The 14687-nt window shown below is 39.4% G+C and overlaps 1 long non-coding RNA gene across 1 annotated transcript in view; it reads left to right on the forward strand.

The window, feature by feature from the left end:
• The first annotated feature begins 852 nt into the window (after nt 1-852).
• LOC148057457 (uncharacterized) overlaps nt 853-14687 on the forward strand; it is a 113967-nt gene continuing 100132 nt past the window's right edge. Inside the window, exons 1-2 of the long non-coding RNA XR_015705578.1 lie at nt 853-1130; nt 7299-7430. This is a non-coding gene — a long non-coding RNA (uncharacterized LOC148057457). The remainder of the gene's footprint in view (nt 1131-7298; nt 7431-14687) is intronic.

Below are 14687 nucleotides of genomic sequence, written 5' to 3' on the forward strand. Positions count from 1 at the left end.
TTTATTGTTTCCTTCCTTCACAGCATGGAGATACGTAAGATGAGGAGAATGGAGAGGAAAGGAGAGAAAACAGATAAAGGAGAAAAAGGAGAAAAAGGAGAAAAAGGCTGGCTGGTCATGAAAAATGCAGAGAACTAAGAATAGAGCAGCAATAGGAAAAAAGGGTAGACAGAATGTGGAATGGAGAAACAATGTGGTATAATAATAATAATAATAATAATAATAATAATAATAATAATAATAATAATAATAATAATAATAATAAACACACATTGAAAGAAGACATAGAACAACATTATTGAGAAAAAAAGATAGATGGGTCTAGGAAAAACATTCCTATTTCATGACAGATTTCTAATATTCAAACAGTTGTTTTTGTTCTGTAGTGGTATGAGTGTGCAAAAAAGATGTGGATTTTTTTCTGTCGTCCCTCCCTCCCCAAAAGCACAAGAGCAATCTGAGTGAGAGAAGAGCAACTGACCTGCCATTATGGCACTTGCCTGGCAGAAAGATTTTGATGTTCAAGTTTTACCTCTATCCAGTTAGAATGGGACAATCTATGCAAATACTGCACTAGGTTATAGGACAAACCTCTTTGCAACTGCTGTCCCTTTTTCTCTTTGGAGCAGTAATTACTAAATAGCTTTACCTGAAGCTCAAACTCAAAAGAGCTGGGAGTTCAATAAGACTCTCACAGAACTCCTGTGAGAGTTTTAGATTTCATTATGCTGTGCTAGTTTTCCTTCCTGCCTGCCTTCCCTCCTTTCTTCCTGCCTGTCCCTCCCCTTTCCTTTCTCTCTCTGAGAAACATTCCCTATTCATACTTCATTAAAACTGGCAAGTTGCTAATAGCAATGCATTTTGATGAAACTACAATTTTTCAATGGAAAAAAAGAATTACTTGGAAGTGTTTTGACTGACCTCTTCTGAGGCTGTGGTTTCACAAGATAGAGTGAACGAAACAGCCCAGCGCTGCTGAAAGAAGGAAGGTTCCAGAGATCCAGGGCCATCATGACAATTCTGGTACGCAAAGGACCCCTGAGGGCCACAGATCCTGGAGTCCCGGCTGCTGCTTGATGACACCGGTCGTCTTGTGAGGTTCACAAATATGGTCAGCAGTGACCAGGAATGTAAGTTTTGGTTACCTGATTGCAAGGAGTAATGGGAATTCTTTGTTGTGGAAGCAAAGTATACTCAAAAAGGAGTTTCTCTGTGTATTGTCAACTGGTATTGCTGGCTTGTGAAATCTGGAAGCTTTTGGTTGTGGTACTGATAGGATTCAAACACTGGAAAAAAGGCTCAGCTCCCACTAACTGGAATATCTGCCTTTTTTTTCCAGCTCTATCACTATTTTCAGAGCCTGTAACAATTTTTATGCAGAGAACAATCCCCTGAGATTATCTGGATCCTGAAAATGAGCTCTCTTATGAAATGTGCATACTTTATAATCCTCTGTTTGCAAGAAATAAGGACAGAAGGGACTAACTATCCTCCCGTCTTTCAGAAGTGGTGGGATACGAATATTTATACACACATACAGTCTCTGAAAAATTCACCTGAATGCAGCTGAAATATTAAGCATAACCAATTTTCTGCCTTCCTTATGTCTGGAACAAATTCGATTATTCCATGCATAATTCCAAACAGATCTTCACATGGTGATGCACTCTGCATATCATGTAACAACCTAATATTCTAGCCACCTTCATGGAACTCCTTGCTTTACTGTGCCTAATGCTAGCAAATATTAGAAGTATGCAAATGAGTGCATAACTAATGCTGAACATGAAATCTAGTACCTTTCTGAAAGTTTAATTTAAGTGTGTTGCTATCTCATGATGTTCTATCTTCACTGAAAGCTGACTGATTCTATTGAAAAGTGTCAGATGTTACTCAGACTGCTTTCAATCTGCCATTTTCTTGACACTGAAAATTTGTAAGATTTGGACCACTGAAAATTTGTAAGATTTGGACCAGGAAAGGAAAGGACTGGGAGAAGAGCTAGCCAGCAGAAGTTCACATGCTTTCCCTAGTGACACCAGCTGAATGTTCCTTAAAAAAAAAAAAAAAAAAAAAAAAAGAGAGTAGGACAGGAACATTTTAGATCTACCAGAACAATTGTTCTGTTTCAGAAAGTTATCATGAATAATCTGAAAGCAGACATCCATTTAGAGTCACTAAGATTTTTTGCTGAGGATGGACTGAAGGAAACATTTATCAGTGAGTTAAATGGTGTAAATTTGGACTAATACCAATGTAAATATAAAAAAGAAGTAAAAAAAATAAAAAATGTAAATAAAAAATAAAAAATGTAAATATAAAAAAGAAGCACCGTTCCACTTTGATTATACAACTCAGTTTTTACAATGCTATGGAAGAATTTCTTCTCACAGAGACAATCAATGAAAAATATATTAATTTCTTTTTTTTATAGATGTATTTTATTTTTATTATATTTTTATTCTAACCACATGTATGTATACATACACAGATCTATTAAAAAACCTAGAATACACAAGCAAGCCTTTAAGGAAAGGAAGGGAGGGGAGGGAAGAGGAAGATCTCATCATGGATGATTTGTTAATATTCCTTTTTTAAATAATTTGTTTGCATAGAAATCGTGACCTAGTTTGGGCTGTTCTGCACATAAACTCTTCAGAGACAGTGTGTCATACCTGCAGTTGAGTATTAATGCATGTTCTAATTTTATTTCCTATCCTAATTTCATTTGTTTTTAAAACTGTACTAAGTAAACTAGAATTCACAATTTCACAATAAACTGAATAAAAAATAACATTATTTAAGACTGTTTAGCATACTAATAAGACTATCTGTGTAATAGAATAAACATGAGACAGTTAAAGAGGATTACTTTCCATTCATAAGGTTGTTAAATAGGCAAGGATTCATTCCTGGACACTTAATGATTTTCTTTTCCTGTATTGTCTAATAGTATTGCAAAATTTCTGAGACAGATGAAAAATTATGCATGTTAGTTCCACAGCACATCTCAGAGGAACAGGTTTCTCATTATTTTACTGAAATGATTTCTTGCCTATCAGCCAATTCCTTGCTTATGTATATAGTGTCCCACCATCTCACTTTACCTTTAATTGTACCCACGGGAGAGCATTAGTGTCACTAAGTTTAATAAGGGACCTCTGATACCCTCTAGTTGCCTTTCCTTCTGCCAGTACTTCCTCTGTTTTTCAGTCAGGCAGGATAAAATCAGTTTAATTGAGATTAGTATTTCAAACATATAGAAAAATCAAATTAGCCTAACATAGAGGTGCAAGCATGCAGCTAAATTGTTGTAGTGCACAGGTTAGCCACAGTCTAGCAAGTGACAATGCTGTTTTCTGATTTATCCCTTTGCTATACAGAATTTTATGGGCTCTTCCCTGCAGGGCTATTTTCAGTTTGGAGAAGAAAAGAACATGGACTGAGGTATTATCTTACAGTAAACCATTTTCTTATAAACTCCAGTCCTGTTTATTTAAACAAATGAAGAGGAACTACATGGATGAAAGACCATGAATCTTCCAACACTCAGAATTGCAGTAGCTAACTCTTACATACCTTGCCATTATAACGGAAGCAGTAAACCTGAATTTAATACCATGACTTCCTTGACAAAAAAAACTTAGAACAGTTACATATCAGAGAATTAAGTTCACTAAAATATTTTTTAGCTCACTGACAACAGAAAGTAGGATACAAAGAGGTGTATTTTAAATCTCTCTTTTCTCCAGGAGCAGAAAAGAAGAAACTTCTTCCTTAACTGCAAAAAGGTATTTCTGCCTCTGTAACATCACACCTCCCATCTTTCTCCTGAAGCTAGGCCTTAAATACGTACAAAACAGTGTAATGATTGATCAAGCCTTTTTTCAAAATAACAGTTCCAGTTTCAGACTCCTGGGAGACCTGGGGTCAACCTTTTTACTCTGGTTAAGGGGTTGAGGCTGTCAGAGATCTGAGCTCATCTTCCCCATTCTTGGGGACTTTTCTGTCTGGATTAGGGCCAATTTAGAAACAACACAGGTAGTGACCATGAATAAAGCTGCTCTTAAAAAATCTAGAAGACTCACTGAGAGCTGCCCTGCCTTCTTTTGGAAGCTGTTTTTTAAGCTAAGGCTCTCTCCCTCGCTCCCTGCCTGAGCTACATTTCCGGCTGCATCACAGCCAGTCTTGTGCCTGACTATGTACCTTGTTGATCCAGACCCTGACCCACAAACTAAGGACTTCATCACTATGGACTTGCCAGCTGATCACTGGACTGTAGTTGACCTTGATCACTGTTTCCAGACCTGATCCTGACTTGCTGACTCAACTTTCTGACTTGACCTTGGACCGACCTTATCACTGTGGACCTTTCTGATGATCAGGACTCTCAGCTGAGGGTAGCTACCATCACAACTCTTGGCCTGCTTGCCTCACTTGGGTGCTGCAGGATGGGGCCTTTGCTGGTGAGGCAACTGCCTCTGCTGATGATATTACCATGCTTGGCTCCTGGCTCCCCTTCCCTTAGGGAGCGACCTGCCCTTGCTGTTGCCAACAGAGACTATACTCTATTTGAAATTATACACATTTAAAAAAAAAAAAACCACCACCCCCCCTCCCCAAAACACCCCAAAAGCAACTTATGCATCAAGCTATAAAACTCCTTTGGAATAAGTTTGTTTCAGTGTATTTTGCAATAGGGTTTAAATGGAGATGCTCTTTTTTCAGGTGAAAACCCCAAGTCATGGAGACAACAGATCTATCTTATTTTTATCTTTGCTTTAGTCCAGTACTGTGTTAGTATTTCCTTTCAAATATTAAGATGTGGGGAGCTATGACTTAACCTTTAAGAAAGAAAACACCTACAGCCTTTGCTGAGACAATCAGATGATCCACATGAATTATTACAAGTAATAGAATGGCACATTTCTGATATCTACAGCAGTCACCTTGCTGTTTCATGTAACTTCAAAGTCTTTACTGACAAAAATACATCAAAACTTTCTGCCTATGAATTATGATAGAATTATTTTCTGATCTTTTCCAACTTACATGCTTACTTACTTCAGACAGTCATGAGAAACCGAAAACCTGTAAAAACTACATGAAACTTCAGTGCTTACTGTCACCCTTCCTAACCCAATACAAATTCTTTTCTACTGACACAAATCAAAAGCCTTTTTAGGGTGCGTACTCTGGCCTCATGATGGAATGTTTCTGTCACAGACACTGTCACAGTCACGATTCGCCTTGAAGGTGTAACTTGACAAAACTAGAAATTGCACAGGTAATACTTAGGTTCAATATTAGACCATGATAGACTGTGAACTGTGAAGTCTCGGCAAATTTGGACAAGAGTTCATAGAATCATAGAATGGTTTGGGTTGGAAGGGACCTTTAAAGGTCACCTAGTTCCAACACCCCTGCCACAGGCAGGGACACCTTCCACTAGACCAGGTTGCTCAAAGCCCTATCCAACCTGTCCTTCTCAGACACTGAGTTATATTTAGCCATAAATCAGCCTCTTGCAAAACTTATTGATTAAAATGATCTTCAGAATTCAAAGGACATTATATATATATATAAACTCTAGCATGAGGCCCTTCAGGCTGGTGGAATAATAGAGATATTTTGCAAGTATACATTAAAATAATTTTGTAGCAGTTCAGTGACAACTGAAATAATTTCTATCTAAAGTCTAGAAGGAAATCTAGGGATTTTTTTTTTTGTAAATGTAAACTATATTTCTCTGGGCTGAAGTATGAAGAACTTGGTCTGAAAAAACATGTCTGAGCTCTTTCTTGAAGGCAATTAACTTTACCCATCTAGTTCATTTTAGCTACCTAGGAGTCCTCTGGGGGAGTAGAGAGCTAAACTACATCCAACTCCTTGTATTCCAAGCAGGTTCATAAGTCAGAAGTACCAGTCTAGGAACTGAGCAGCCATCACTCCTGACTTTTTTTAAAAAGCTTTTCATTTGAGTTCTCTGTTGACAGCCTCACCTTATTTTTGTCCCTGAGATATAAAGAAGCCCTTTTATCTTTCCAAATCTATACCATGGGTTGTGGAACTCTTTCTATAATTTCCTAGACAGCTTGTGTCATATACCAGCAGTACAAAAAGGCCTTATCATAGTCTGGACTTCGAAATGTATCTGGTAAGTATATCCACAGACAATTTCAAGGCCTGCAAGAAAGAGCTGGCTTCATACCAAGTCCCAAGGCCTAAGAGAGCATGTTGAATTCTTCCAATAAACTTTACTAGTGTCCATACATTACAAATATATACAATTTATAGAATCATTATTAAATATTTCAAAGTATCTTGATTCCTCACAGGACCTTTCCTTAGCAGAATAACAAGTGCAAAAGCAAAGGACTGAGTTAATGTCATGTTTTAACAGGCAAAATTGCAAGCAGTTACATGCCTGTTTTCAGTTCAGATGTGCAATTTGGTATATTCTCTCAGCATTGCAGAAAGCAATTTTTCTTCCTTGTGTTTATTTTTTTTTGTTAAAGAACAGGGTTTCTTTGGGTAAACTCTAGACTCAAAGCTTAATCAAATCTTACATTAGTAACGACTGCTCTGAAAAGACTTGATCCATTCAATGTCTTTCCTTTATTTGCGAAACATATGAATTAAATAAGAAACACTGCCTTCCACAAAGAGTCAGGAAATCACCCTAACCCTGAGCAATTCCAAGTATTATCAATTGTCTCTTAGCTCAGTAAAAATTGAAGTTACTTGGCTTCTTTACAAGGGAGCAGTATTTTAAGAATGTTCTTTGTGCAGGTGTCACAATTTAACAGAAGGACACCTACCACAGTTCTTAGGATTTTGAAGGAAAAAGTGAAGCCAAACTGGAAAAATCGAGAAGTAGTATTGTATTTGTTCAGATTTTTTTCTTCCATGAAGTAAAATTATAAATATTTGTTAGTTAACCAAAATATTTTGTTTGCCTTGAAACGGAATATTTTGTTTGATAACCTTAATAAGCCTTTTTTCATTTTACATAAGTTTTTAAAGTACTTTGCTTGAAGGATAATGACTCTAAACACATCTGTACTCCTGTATTCTAAAGTAAAACTTACAAAAATCCAAGAAGAAAAAAATTCAGGTTTTTCTTCTTTTTTCTGAGACTCCTGACTTTAAGTGAGTATGTGTATTTTTGTAGTCCCTCATAACTTTCTTTTTCAGTTAACTTACTGTATACTGGGGAAAAAATGTAATCCTACTTGTCATTAGGAAAAAAAAGATTATTTTCTCAGCTTATCATCTCCTTTCTTCTTTTCCTACAGCTATGCAAAACACAGAGGACAGAACAGGGACAAGAACTTGTGGCTGAGGATCAGTGGGTTTACACAGTTCAAGAAGTATTCTGGGAAGAAGTTCTGTCTCATTCAGTCAAACTCCTCCTCCCCTATGTAAAGGTATTTCCTCTCCATATACCAGCGTTGTATTTTGAGGCTTTTCACCTGCTTTCTGCCATGGCACATCTCTATTCCTCACTGGCTGCAGCTTCCTGTCTTCACCATCCATACATAGAAACATTTTCTCATTCACGGTTCATTCAGGCACACAGCCTGTTTTGTGAGCACACACACAGTGAAGTATTCAGTCATCCTGTCCATGTTCATTCTCATTCTCCATGTTCTTCCAGGAAATGCAATGGACCTGATTGTTTGGATTCATCCTGCACAACACTGAATGGCCTATTGCTTAAGAACTTTGTTACAGCTCCATCAATCACATTTAAATTTTTTCTAGTGCTATAATTGTTTTCCACAGGAAAAGAATTACTATTCTTGAAGGAACTGTGAACCGATAAAGTTGTCTCCATTCTAGAAGTGGTTGTATCACTTTAGTTGTATTAATAGCATCAAGAAATACAATTTGTACAATTCTAGTGTACAAATAAGGGCCTAAGGATCAAATTCAATGTGCTTTATGGTTACTTTTTAGAGTTCTAATCATGCAATCCCATTTTCTTCCCCAGTAACCTTCAAGGTGAATAGTATTACAATACTTTATACAAATATCCCAAACAACGCAGTAAAGATTTTGCTACTTTAGTACTAAAGAAATGTATGCTCGTTGACCTAAAGAGGTTCTGAAAATGTCTGAAGTATTTAAAAAGCCCACAATAATGACAATTATGATCAACTCCATCACTGAATTATGGTTATCTGGATCTGACTGGCAGAAACTTCTGTTTTAACACAAATTGTGATAACTTTTTTCCCCTAAGATGTTGTATGCTTTTCATTTAACAGCACTGTTTCATGCATCATACTAATTCAAATTATAAGTGAAAAAAATGGCAGTCACTTATAGGAACAGATGTAAACCATAAAAATCAGGAATTTAAGGGGAAATATTAGATTCTGCAATTCTAATATAGATTTTTTTTTTCCATGACACACTTCAGGGTGTTTTGGAGCACAGGAAGTCCACCACTTAAGAAATTACTTTGCTGTCTAACTGCCTTCAGTCTCAGAAAAATGTGTCTATCATCCAGCCAGTTCTTTACTTTTTATAGCCATTCCTCTTAGTTATCACATTTTATATAATGCTGTACCATTTGGTTGGTTGGTTGGTTGGTTGGTTGTTTTTCCCCCCCCCATCTGTTCTTATGCCCCTTCCTGCCTTCGGGCATCACTTAGCCAAGCAACACATTGTAAGATAATGCCTCTAGCTCCCTTATTAAATAATCTGTTGCTATTCCATTTAGATACTTATCTGTCAATAAGTTTCTTGCAAAGAAAAAAACCCAAACAAACAGTATATTCTAGGTATGTTCATATCAAAGTCACATAAATGGAATGATTACCATGTTTTCATGAACTGAAGGCAAAAAATAAAAACTTCGGATTTCTTTCCACATATGTGAAACCTCCTTTAACAAAGTGCCTACTGCTACCTTGAACTTCATTATCATTTCTTGAGTCATCCTCCTGATCCTCACCTGTGTGGAAAATGTTTCATATTATTTACCATAAAACTACCGGTATTCATTTTTACCAAGCTGCATCTCATTGTTATTTTCTTGCTCATTCTCAACTTACCTTCAGGATATTTCTCTACTCTTATCAGTATTTAGATCAGTTGACCAGGTAGTAGCTAAAAATGTTGTTTATTACCTCTTCCAGGTCATTAATTAAGATATCAAATAAGAAAAGTTTCAACAGCTGTCACTGCAGTGTCCTCAGAAAGCGTGCATTTTGCTTGTTACACTCTGTTTTATAACAATTGTCACATCTCACTTCCACATATTTCACTTCAAATTTTCCTTCTATAATGTAGGTCAGTACCTGTTCCATTCAATATCTTGATTTAAATCTGGGGCTTATTGCCTCAATACACTAAACACTGCCAATCACCTTAATTTCAAAAGTTAGCATTTCTTATGCTGGTATTTGAATGCCTGGTTTCAAACTTGAGATCAAAATGTAAGACAGCATTGGTTGGTTTTCAACCTGCTATGTATGTGCTCATATTCCCATTTCACATTAAATTAATTTCAAGATGACTACTTAGATGAAAACTGAACAGTTGAAGACGGACTTCCAACTTACAAAGCAACTCTAGAGTAATAAGCAAGAAGATGAAAAACTAATCTAAACTATATTGCAATGCCTGACTGATATGGAAATGAAAAGTTAACACTTCCTTTTTCTCCTGATATCTTAAAAACAATTCTAACTGGCTATTTCAGGTGCATTTTTGCTTCATCTGCCACATAATGATGATCAATGATTGCTGTAGGGTAAAGAATGATATTCGGAATGAGGTGTACAAAAATACTCATTAGTTATAAGCATAATGTTTCAACTAGAGTTGATGACAATCACAAAAAATCCATTGTGTGTAAATAGGATGGAGTTGCTACGGGCTGGTTTTATAGACTTTAAAATGGGCTGCCATAGCATAGATGCTTACTATGTGTAACCTCTGGGGTACTCGCAGTAGGAACAGTAGCCAATTTCTGCTTCCCAATCATGGCATTCATTACCCAGCAATACTGTCAGGGAGCTATAGAAATAAAACCATGTAAAATGCCTCTAGCATTATGAAGACAAGTTTTATAACAAAACACTTTCAGAATTTATAAAAGTATTAAATTTCTTGAAAAAATTGCATGTATTTTATTTCAATTTCCTTGATGATACTTAGAACTAAAAGGTAAGGTTTGAACGTGACTGTCCCATAAGATTCATGTGTTTGCTGTGCATGGACTGCAGCACACCAGAGAATATTGTTAGAGGAACTTTTTTCAATTATCTTTGTCAGCCCTGAGATAATCAAAACTGCTTGAAGTCACTCCCATAAAACAAAATGAAGCTGTCTTTCATGAACAAATAATAGGTGTGACAAAACTGCAGGTTTCTATGGGGAAGCCACAGATTTTTTTTATAGAAATGCAAAGGCAAAAAAGTAGCTCTGTATTGTTACTCAGGTTTCCCCTTGTCATTGTGCAAGAGAAAACAGTGCATACTGTGATTCTTCAATTACGGAGAAAAAGATTATAAAAAGCTGGGGAAGAAGAAGGATGTAGGTAACAGCAAAAGTTTAGGCATTAATAATATACTTGTTCCATGAATGTCCTGTGCACACTGCTGTGATTGTTCAGTACTTTGTGAAGCCGTAAGGAGTCTTCACAACATAGAAGTTCATTTATTTTCAAATATCACATTCCCCTGCACTTGTGCATCTTCTGAAATGCCTGGACATAGCTGGCTTTACTACTAAGGCAAGATACATTAAGATTTTTATGTGGCTTACTGATATGAAATCTCATGGGAAAAAATGCTTTATTTCCCTTTTGTTCTAATAGGAAACTGAAAATACTCCTTAGAACTTTCATCTCCTGTGATGCCCACCAATAGCCCCATTAAAAATGGTTAGGTTAGGCTTCAAGAGATGAGAGACGCTCAGTGGTAACAGGTACTCGGCATCATGTTAGGAATTACAGCTTGGACTAAGTTGATTTTTCACTTTAAAAAGGTAGATGTGCTGGTTTCATTGCCTTCGCTTCCTCCCTGATCACAGATGCACATTGCCCTTCCTTCTCTTGCACTGACCTGCTTCCTCTTCCTGAAATGACAGAAAAGCAACCTGCCAACACAGAGCAGTTCTCCATCAGATAAGTGAACTGAACAGTTCAGTGAAGATTCTGGCAGACATCAGTCCAAAAGAAGAAGGCAGACTCATGTGGTTCCAAGTTCAGGCTGAAGGAGATGGCAGGAATGGCACCGTTGCCTTCTGCAGAGGAGAACTGTTAAACCGTCTGAGCCATAACCTGTAGATTTTAGCCATGCTACAGGATAAACAGCAAGCAGGCTGCTTTTCCATAAACATCTTCAGCAGTTACATTCACAATGTAATGATACCTCCATACTTTCTCAAATCACATGGAAGCTGACCAAAACCACTTTTTTTTTAATCCTTTGTCATTCCTGTGTGATTTGTATTGGTCTGCACTTCAGTCACCTATATTTAGATGGCAAAATGTCTACATGAATTATCTTTGCTGATATAACACCTGAGATTCTGCAGCCCAGGACTAAAGCTCCTGTATGTTCTGATAACAGAAATAATTTTAAAAATCAGAGATAAAAATTAATAATCTATAATGGATAGGTTTACCTATTGATAGAGCTGGTTAGAAACTTGTCAACGGAACATTTACCCGAAGTGTCAATTTGACAAAATTAGTAGCATTCAAAGGAAGGTATTACATTCTGGTGAGTTTTCCCACCTCAGAAAAGTACTATATAGCTCGGAATAAACATTTATTTTGTAATATATGTCTCAGTCGCCGAGGTGAGCAGCTCCAATGCCAGCACAATCCTCAGTGGAGCACTCTAGCACAGTCAGTGCACAGGGGGGTTTCCCAAACTGGGGAAGCCTCAGGGGAGCAGAGAGACCCGCCACTGGCAGCAGCTGACGAGACCTCGGCAAGGCCAGGAGCAACAGCAGACAAGCTCCCACGCAGGTATAAAAGAAGCCCCTGGGGAGAGCTCGTGACCAGGGCGTGGTGCGGCAGTTCATGCAGAAGGGCACGCAGGCAGGGCAGTGTAACTCTGCCAGCTTGACCAGGGAGCAGTGGTATCCACCCAGCAGAAAGCCATGGCCTCTCTAAACTCTGTACCTGCCACGACTGACGCAGCTTCCCAGGCAGAGCTCCAGTGGGAACATGCTGCCACCCAGGTGTCAGGCTGCAGGGTGTGCCCTACTCTTATGCCAGCACCAGACAGCAGCAGTGAGCACACCTGTGGGAGGTGCGCCCACGTAGAGGAGCTCCTCCGCTTAGTGACAGAGCTCCAGGAGGAGGTGAGTAGGTTGAGGAGTATCAGGGAGTGAGAGTGAGAGTGAGAGTGAGAGTGAGAGTGAGAGTGAGAGTGAGAGTGAGAGAGAGAGAGACAGAGAGAGAGAGAGACAGAGAGAGAGAGAGAGACTGCTGGAATAGCAGCCCTACTTTCCCTGGGACAGGCCTGTCAGGCAGACAGGGCACACGATATGGAAGATCCCCCATCCTCTTTCCACCCAGCAGAACGTGGTGACTTAAGGAATAGGGGGGAATGGTGACAAGTTCCTGCACAGCGCAGCAGGGTAGGAACTCCCTGACTACCCCACCTTCCCAGGTGCCCTTGCATAATAGGTATGAGGCTCTGCAACTGGAACCAAACAATGATGAGGATGATGGTTCATCTAGGTTGGAGGTCTCACCAAGGTTAAGTTGGCCTACAACTTGCATCAAAACCACTTCCATAAAGAACAAAAGATGGGTCTCTGTCACAGGAGACTCTCTTCTGAGGGGAACAGAAGGCCCAGTGTGCTGACCTGACCCACTTCTTAAGGAAGTCTGCTGCCTCCCTGGGGCCTGGGTTAAAGATGTGATGAGAAAACTTCCTACCCTGGTACAGCCCTCAGATTATTATCCATTATTGCTTTTTCATTTAGGCTGCAATGAAGTTACAATAAAAAGTCTGAGGGCGATCAAGAGAGACTTCAGGGCCTTGGGACGACTGGTTAAGGGGTCAGGAGCACAGGTAGTGTTCTCCTCTACCCTTCCATTTTCAGGGAATGATGAGGGAAGAAACAGGCAGACTCAGCTGATCAATACCTAGCTCCGTGACTGGTGGCACTGGCCAAATTTGGGGTTTTTTGATCACGGGTCAGTCTACACAACACCAGGCCTGCTGATGACAGATGGGGTACACCTGTCTCAAAGGAGGAAAAGGATCTTTGCACAAGAATTAGCAGGGCTCACTGAAAGAGCTTTAAACTAGTTTTGAAGGGGGAAAGGGATAAAACCAGGCTCGCCAGAGGTAAGTGATGGGGCAGCACGCCAATGTTTGAGGGACAATGTGCTAGAAAGATCCTTCAGTCTGCTCCACGATGTGCTGAGTACACTGGAGCACATTTGAAGTGTCTCTACACTAATGCGCACAGCATGAGGAATAAACAAGAGGAGCTAGAAGGTTTGAGCCAGTCTCAGAGCTACATCATCATTGGCATAAATGAAACCTGGTGAGTCCTGTGACTGGTGTGCCCTGATGGACGGTTATAGGCTCTTGAGGAGGGATAGGCAGGGCAGGTGTGGCAGGGGGTTGGCACTGTGTGTAAGGGAGGGGTTGGATTGTATGGTGCTTACAGTTATCTGTGTTGGTCACAGTGACCACGAAGTAGTTGAGTTTCAAATTGATGGCAATAGGAGAAAAACTGAGAAGAGCAGACTTCAGGGTGCTGAAGGAGCTAGTTAGTAAGGTCCGCTGGGAATCTGCTTTTAAAGGTATGGGGGTCCATGAATGCTGGTCATTTTTTAAAAGCCATCTCTTAAGAGTGCAGGAGCAGGCATTTCCAAAGCGTCAGAAGCCAAGCAAGTGGTGCAGAAGGCCAGCTTGGATGCACGGGGATCTTCTTCTAGAACTTAGGTGGAAAAGGAAAGTGTATGGACATTGGAAACAAGGAGAGGCGACACGGGAGGACTACAGAGAGACTGTTCGCCACTGCAGGGAGAAAATTCGTGTGCCCAAAGCTCAGTCAGAGTTCAAGCTGGCCAGCACTGTGAAGGACAACAAAAAGGGCTTTTTTAAATATGTTAACAGAAAAAGGAGGATCAGAGATAACACTGGTCCATTACTTGATGAGGTCGGTCACCTCACAAACAGGGACATAGACAAAGCAGAGATGTTTAATGTCTTCTTCACCTCTGTCTTTAACACCAATGATGGGCCCTGGGACCCCTGGAGCCCTGTGTTGGAAGACTGTGACTGAGAGGATGATAAACTCCCAGCTGACCCTGAACTTGTTCGAGACTTGCTGCTCCAGCTGGATGCACATAAGTCTATGGGGCCCGATGGGATTCATCCCGGGGTACTGAAAGAGCTGGCTGATGTCATCGCAGGACCTCTCTCCATTATTTTTCAACAGTCTTGGGAATCTGGAGAGATCCCAGTCAACTGGAAGCTGGCAAATGTTGTCCCAATTTTCAAGAAGGGAAAGAAGGAAGACCCTGGTAATTACAGGCCTGGCAGTCTCACTTCAGTGCCTGGCAAAATTATGGAGAAGGTTATTCTGAGAGTTATTGAAAACCACTTGAGAGATAATGCATTCATTGGTCATAGCCAGCATGGAATCATAAGGGCAAACTCCTGCTTAACCAACTTAATTTCCTTTTATGA

This window comes from Nipponia nippon, unplaced genomic scaffold (assembly GCF_047370975.1).
Source record: "Nipponia nippon isolate SJK-2023a ecotype South Korea unplaced genomic scaffold, ASM4737097v1 scaffold_1, whole genome shotgun sequence".
Taxonomy (NCBI): domain Eukaryota; kingdom Metazoa; phylum Chordata; class Aves; order Pelecaniformes; family Threskiornithidae; genus Nipponia; species Nipponia nippon.